The following is a 7239-nucleotide window of genomic DNA, read 5'->3' on the forward strand; positions in this document are numbered from 1 at the left end:
TTGCAAGTGGGCGTTCTTTATTTTCATTGAGTGGACGTTTACAGGTAAGTGTTATATGCACTCACCATGCAGTTTTAACTTATGCTTTCATTTGTGAAGACCTTATGCTTTTGTTACTACTTACCACACCTTCACAGAGATCTCTAGCAGAAACACTTGCATGTGCAGCTTCCTGCATCAAAGATCCCGAAGCATCTGTGCAGTAAGCCCTTTTGAGCTGCTGTATGTTATCTTATAATGAATAAATATGTGAGATTTAACAGAGCCTGTGTTGGTTTGACAAAGGTATTTGAGAGACCTCATGGGACCAGTCACAGGATGCCTAGTAGAAAATGCTAGTAGGAGTGATCTTAAATCTGTTGCACATCAACCAGATGTTATCTACATGGTGAGTATGCATGTTATTTGCTTTAAGCTCTTTGAGGCTAGTATAATGGAAAATAACTGTAGGTCTGTTGCCTATTGGAACGGCTAAGAGGAGCTGCTAGAGCTACTCAGCCTCGCACTCAAAAGGTTCTGTTTGAGATGGGTCATACTGTGATGAACTCACTCTTGACTCTTCTGGAGGTGTACAAAAATCAGGTATTGTAGCTCATCTGTTGATGCATCCTATCAATTATTTTTAGATAAAATCATATCACGCTTAGACATGTGAATTTGAACCTTGAAGATCCTAGAATAATGTTTCTTATTTTTTTAGTCTGAAGTCATATACATGATACTCAAGTTTGTGGTTGACTTCATTGATGGTCAAGCTGTATTCCTGGATGGTAAGGAGACATCAGTTTTGATGAGCTTTTGCTTACGTCTGCTCCAGATATACTCCTCTCATAATATTGGAAAGGTAAGAACAGGAATTCTTATTACTGTGTTATTCTGTGCCAGAAAATTTTCTCCACAATGATGCTCTAACATTCCTTTTTCTCAAATACACACGCGTGCATGTTTAACAAGGTGGTTTGTGTTCACGCGCCTGCTCCATACATTTTTGCCATGTTTGCATGGCACATGCGGCATGTGCCCATTGTTGTGTTGGGTCGGGCCTTTTGCTTCTAGTAGAGCTCCATTAGAGCTAGCCTATACAAAAGGATTGGCTCTAATCCCTATCTATCCAAACATGCCATTAGGGAAGGGGATTTTCTTTGGGCTTTTCATATGTAGTTTTCTCTCGAAACAGTCTTGGTCCCTGCTCTATATATAAATCACAAACGGCCGAATCATACAAGGTGATGAGGAAATCCTCTTGCAAAGCAGGTCAAAATAAAAAACGACATCCAGGAAAGTAGCGAGAATGCCACCAGCACAAAGCCGAGCAAGAGAACAGGAGTAGCCAGACCCAACACTAGGCAACTGAGACTACCAACCTGGGTTGAAACCGCGCCTCACTGCACCGTACACGCCAAGCTATGGCCGAAGAGGTCCGCCTGCCCTCTTGCTCCAGGCCGCAGAGCGCCGATCCTGCCAACGGACAGCGAGGACCGAGAATGGTGACAACGAGGTCATGTGTAAAAGGTAGGAGGGCAACGAGGCCACCCCACGCCACAATTGAAGAAGCTTCACACCAGGATCAAAGCATGCTTGAATACGCCGACGAGCCGCGACCTGTAGGTACCTGAGCTTCTAGGAAGACACCCGCAAGAGGGAGACGACACAACGCACCACAGTCGCTGAGCCTAAGAAGACATACAAGGGTTTTCACCCGGAGCCCTGACATGGAGAGGGGACCCACAACGATGCCCCCAAGAGGGATACGATACTCGTAGGCATCGCCGGCGACGGAGCGCGGAGCTTTTGCTCTGAGCCTCATCCGTGACACAAGGGGTACCAAGGTCGCCACCCAACCCGAGGGGAGAACTGCTGCCGCCAGCTCGAGGCCTCTAGACCAAGACTGGAGGCCGCCACTGCAAGAGCCATGATAACACCAGGATCACTCACCGCCACTCCCAAAGCCATGATAACACCAGGATCACTCGCCACCACTCCCCTCGCTTGCTTGCCGTAAAGCCATCCGCGCAGCCCCACCTTCCATGGCCGCTGCTCTGGCATCCAAGGATCCACATCACCCCACCAACCTGACATCCAGACGACACCCACCCGAGCAGCAACAAGGGTCTCCATCCAACCTTAGATCACGCCACCTACCGGACCTGCAACACCTCTGCAGCGCCCAAATCTGGGCTGAAACGGCCAGACAACGGCACACGAGTGGACGGACGGTGATCGCAGCCCGCCTGGCTGCAGTCACCACACCCAAATCCTCTCCTACATGCACCCAGACCCGACACCCAGCCAGGCAGGGGCGCTGCCGCAGCCGGAGCCTGCCCACGGCCATAGAGCGCGAGAGAACGAGAGATCGCAGCCCTCTAGCCCATGGCCCCGACCTCCAGGCACAGCACCAACCCATGGTGAAGGGAGCCAAGCACCGGAGGCGCCACAAGGTCGCCCCGACAGGGAGGGAGACCGGAGGGTGCCGTGGTGGCGAGCTCCTCACCCGGGGGGCCGGATGTGGGCCTCTGCCTACCAGATCTGGGGAAGAGGCACCAAAGGAGGCACTGTGCGGTGCTGGAGGAGGCTTCATGCTACACCGGGCAGCCAAACTCGACGAGGATGGGATCCACATGGGGGAAGAGAGGGAAGGAAACAGAGCCTCGGGGAGGGGGCGCGAATTGGGACCAAGAGGAGGCGGCGGCAGGTCGCCACCTGTGACGCCCTAGGAAGGTGGCGCGGGGGCAGGAGATCCGTGTTTGTTCTGTTTCCAGATGTAGTTAAAGGGAACAAATTGTCAACAATCATTGTGCTATTGGAGATAATGTGTGAGGACAGTAAATATTTGCACTCTCGTCAAATTTATGTTACTTACTGCAAACTGACAAAAGAACCTTGTTGTGGCAAATGTAATATGGACCAAAGCAAATGAGCTTCTCTTTTTTTCTAAACTTTTGTGATGTATCAATGTTAGGGAGTAACTTCCCGACAGTGCAGTTGCCATCAATGTTAGAGAGAATGTTCTATAAGACTTGATTATTGTCTCTTTTGCCTAGGTAATGCTCTCGCTTTCTTCAACTCTGCGAAGTGAATCACAATCCGAAAAGTACAAGGATCTGCGTGCTTTGCTTCGGCTTTTAACAAATATCTGCTCAAAGGATTTGGTAACCTTCACCCTTACACCCTGTTGTGTATTGTCTGTTCGAAGATCCCCCGGATGACTAAGTGACACTGTTGGCAAATGCAGGTGGGTTTCTTATCCGATAGCAACATTGAAGGCTCCCCAGATATTGCAGAGGTACGTCGTTTGATGTTTTTCCAGTATTTTCTGCTTCTAAGAAAATTAACTGTACATATTGTTGAGTATAGATTGTTTACTGTTAGCACTTGTGGTTACTGGTCACCTTTAGGAAATTCCATAAACAAAATTGTCCACCTCTGCCATCGGTAGCCAACTCTATTTAATTGTCTCATGATCACAAAACCACAGAACAATTTGGTCAGATAGGTAACCAATATGCCAATTAACGTTTACTCACAGTTATGCAATTGGAGCATTGCGAAGTTTTAAGTGCTGCACCTGTCTACGGGCTTGCATTTGACCAGCAAGAAATGACACAGCTGGGACATCCTGGACTTGAACCAGAAATATGGCCTTGAAGAAATCCTTGTTAAATTCAAGGCTATGTATTTGTGGCTTAGCCCCCAATTAGACACATGGTTGCCATACATCTGCCATGTCTTGAACCAGAAACATTGAGGTTATTGAAGGAAAGTTTCTGTAGGAAAAATACTAAAAGCGTTCTGGTTAAAGGACATTTGTCATGTCTTACTTTAACCATTTAACCAGGGGTATTGTCTGTTGTCCACATTTAACCAGGGGTATTGTCTGTTGTCCACATCAAGAGTTAACTGCATTTACTACTTAGTTAGTTTGAAAATAACTCAAATGTTACCTTTGCAGGTCATCTATGTTGGTCTTGATATTGTGACTCCCTTGATATCTTTGGATCTTCTCAAGTACCCTAAACTAAGTCGTGATGTAAGTTTTTTTTTCTTTCCATTTTTCTTCTAGTATAATATAATAATGGCAATCAAATGATACTAAGTAATTTGGTTTCTTTGCAGTATTTTGTACTTATGTCGCACTTGTTGGAAGTGTACCCTGAGAAGGTTGCTCACTTAAACAGGGATGCTTTTGGAAGAATTACTGGTAGTCTTGAATTTGGCCTGCGTAGTCAGGCAAGAGGATCTTCACGTAACTGCATTTACTGCTTGTCCTACTTTTGCTTAAATTTTCAGATAGCAGCAGTACTCACTGCAGTGAGCTACTGAGTTGGTAGCAACTGGACCTTGCTTGGTTATATGGCGTGCCTACATACCCTCTGCTACCAATGACTCTTGCATCTGGATTCTCTATGAACCTATGCTCAACTTTCTATATCTGTCTGATTTGCTACTGTGAGCACCTAAATGTGCAATCATTCTTGCACTGATATAAGGTGATCAGAGCAAGCCTTCAGTGTATTGAAATCATGGAAAATGTGGTGTATGCTATAAGATGACTGGACAGAACTTCTGTTTTCTGAAATGCAATATAACTGGCAAATTACAATGAATAATCAGATGTATTTTTGCCTGCCACTTGTGATGTCTACAAATATTGTTTGATCTATATAATATGTGAAACAATTGCCATTGCCGTGCATTCTGTATGTTGAAATACAGTCTATATTCTTCAGCTGATATAGCTAGGTTTGTGTTTTCCATGTTGCAGGATGGCGATGTTGTTGAGAGGTGCCTCACAGCAGTAAATGCCCTTGCCTCGTACCATTTCAAAGAAAGACTTGGAGGCAGAGGAGGGCTTGGCTCGCAGGTTATGGAATCTGACGGATCGAATGGCAAACTTCAGGAAAGCATATCAAGTCACTTCTTGAGGCTTCTCCTGCAACTACTTCTGTTTGAAGATTTTAGGTGAGCTCCACACGTCTACATTCAGTATAGATTTAGGATCCTGTAACTTCATATTTTCTCTTCATATTGTTCCATTTACCTTATTTGTTGTTGTACATATCTGATATATGTGACTGTTGCAGAATGGAACTAGCAGGTTCTGCTGCAGATGCTTTGCTTCCTTTACTTTTTTGTGAACAGGAGTTATATCAGGTCCTTTCTCACCACTTTTCTAATAGGCTAACAGTTATCAGATCAAGTACAATACTAAGGCTTAATTTTTGTTATTTTGCTATGTGTTCTCATCACGTCTCCCTCTGCAGAGGCTGGTCCATGAGTTGCTTGAGAAAGAGCAGAATCCGACTGTAAAATCAAGGCTGGCACTTGCTTTCCATAACCTGACAAGTTCAAACAATCTCTCAAGCACCCTTGACCGGCCAAACAGGCAGAAATTCCGGAAAAATCTCCGTGTTTTCTTAGGCGAGGTCTCGGGCTTCATGCAGATAAAGTAGATGGGGAGTGACATGAAAGCATTGATGTCTGGTCGATCCCCAGAAGATTTTTCGCCGTCGTGGCCGAGTCCATGTGCGGCGGAGCCATGAGCAGGAATTCTTGGTGTTAAGAGGTTGAAAACGCATTCGCCGTTGTGTGTTGAAGGGATAGTTGAAAATTGAAACAGAAATGACAGGAACATGTCGACGTGTTCCAGGATCTGTGTCTGGCTGCATTTGGCGGTGGAGAATTGGACGCCCTGACATGAGATCGTTGTGTAAATTTAGTTGGGTCTCGATGTAATCATACAGAAAAGGCGGATATTTTTTTTAAACGGAGAAGGTGGTCATTTTGTTGCGACTGCTCAGATGGAACAGTTTTTTTTTCTCCCACATGTATGGGAGATACAGCTTAGAAGAAGCGATTCGGCACCGTGTGGTGCATGATTTGTGTTGGTCGAGAAGTGCTGAACACTGGGGCCTGCTTTTGCAATGTTCGATTTTTACTGGACTCCTGTGGGAACCGGGCTGTTTGGTGTAAAATGTCTTCTTCCAGAGCAACTGAACAAGCACATGGTGTCGGCGTGTCGCTGTAACCAGCCGGGGCTCACTTTGAGCGTCTGAGCCCTAGGATTCCTGCGAGTTTTTTTTTCTTTTCCTTCTGGCCAGGAACTCACGAGCGAAATGAGCAGCAGTGTCGCGGCTAAAAGATCTGCAACCTTCACGCACCAAATTTGGGTGGGTCATTATGGGCGCGCCATAACTCCCTTGGACATGAGGCCCCGTGTGTGGCTGCGTCGGTGGGTGGCGCTGGCATTTGTGGATTTTGGTGACCATTTGCTGTGTGGATCCCATGGACTTCCGTCGAGCAAGCTGTTGCGTGTCGGTGGCTGCATGCCCGTGTCGGCTCGTGGATGGATGGATGGATAGGTAGATCTCTGGTCGAACATCTGTGCGTAAGTGTGGGAATGTGGGATGCACGTGATATAGAAAACCAATCAGGCATTTTGCCCGGAGGCGGTACATTCTCGTAGTCGGCAGCCGCGTGTAGTTCTAGAACGTGAGCATCCCCTCTTGCTCGGCCGTGGCCAGTTCGGGTTTCCTCCGGCTCGTTGCACTAAAAGTCTTGCCCTACAACTTCTTGGCAAAGAATGAAAGTGCAGCATCTCGAGGAGCAAACTCCATAGGAAAAAACAAACGGAAACAAAAGGAAAGACTCACGTGACAAAGCTGATTGATTGGCCATACGCGCATCAGCACTGCAGCACCAGCAGCAGGACAGCGAAGGAAGAGAGAAAATAATAATGATGTATCCCTTCCCCTCCCTCCCATTGGGTCGGCGCTGACAGAGATATCCCTTCTAAATCCCCAACGTTAATCATATTATAAAAAAGACCCAGTACTTGCTACTACTACTAGTACTAGAATAACAATTTTTTTAACACAGAATAACAATTATTATTATCCGTCTCGCTCTCGCGCATCTCGGCACGGGAGGGACATTCCCTCCGCTTAACAGCGTCCCGTGTACCACGGCGTGTTAGTTTAATCTGCAACCCTGCTCGCTAATGCTAATCATCTCACGGATCTTGCTGTTGCTGGTTTCATTAACACGCGCCACCAAGAGTGCAGACCTGCCCCCTCTCTCTCCGCGTTCGCTGCCCCCCTCCCACGCTTCGCCCCGCAAATCGAGGCCTTCCGCTGGCCCTCCTCACCCGCGCCCCGCCCCAGCCAGCCAACGGAGGCGACGAGCGCCCGGCCCGCGGCGGCACTCCCCCGCCCGCCGCCCGCGCACGGGATCCGCGACGGT

The 7239-nt window shown here is 47.3% G+C and overlaps 1 protein-coding gene and 1 pseudogene across 1 annotated transcript in view; both read left to right on the forward strand.

Moving 5' to 3' along the window:
• LOC119332762 overlaps window positions 1-5873 on the forward strand; it is a 15535-nt pseudogene extending 9662 nt beyond the window's left edge.
• Window positions 5874-7080: 1207 nt separating this feature from the next.
• LOC119332770 (probable methyltransferase PMT8) overlaps window positions 7081-7239 on the forward strand; it is a 5987-nt gene continuing 5828 nt past the window's right edge. The window contains exon 1 of the mRNA XM_037605925.1: window positions 7081-7237. The gene's annotated coding sequence lies outside the window, so the exon portion shown is untranslated. The remainder of the gene's footprint in view (window positions 7238-7239) is intronic.

This window comes from Triticum dicoccoides, chromosome 1B, assembly GCF_002162155.2.
Source record: "Triticum dicoccoides isolate Atlit2015 ecotype Zavitan chromosome 1B, WEW_v2.0, whole genome shotgun sequence".
Classification (NCBI taxonomy): domain Eukaryota; kingdom Viridiplantae; phylum Streptophyta; class Magnoliopsida; order Poales; family Poaceae; genus Triticum; species Triticum dicoccoides.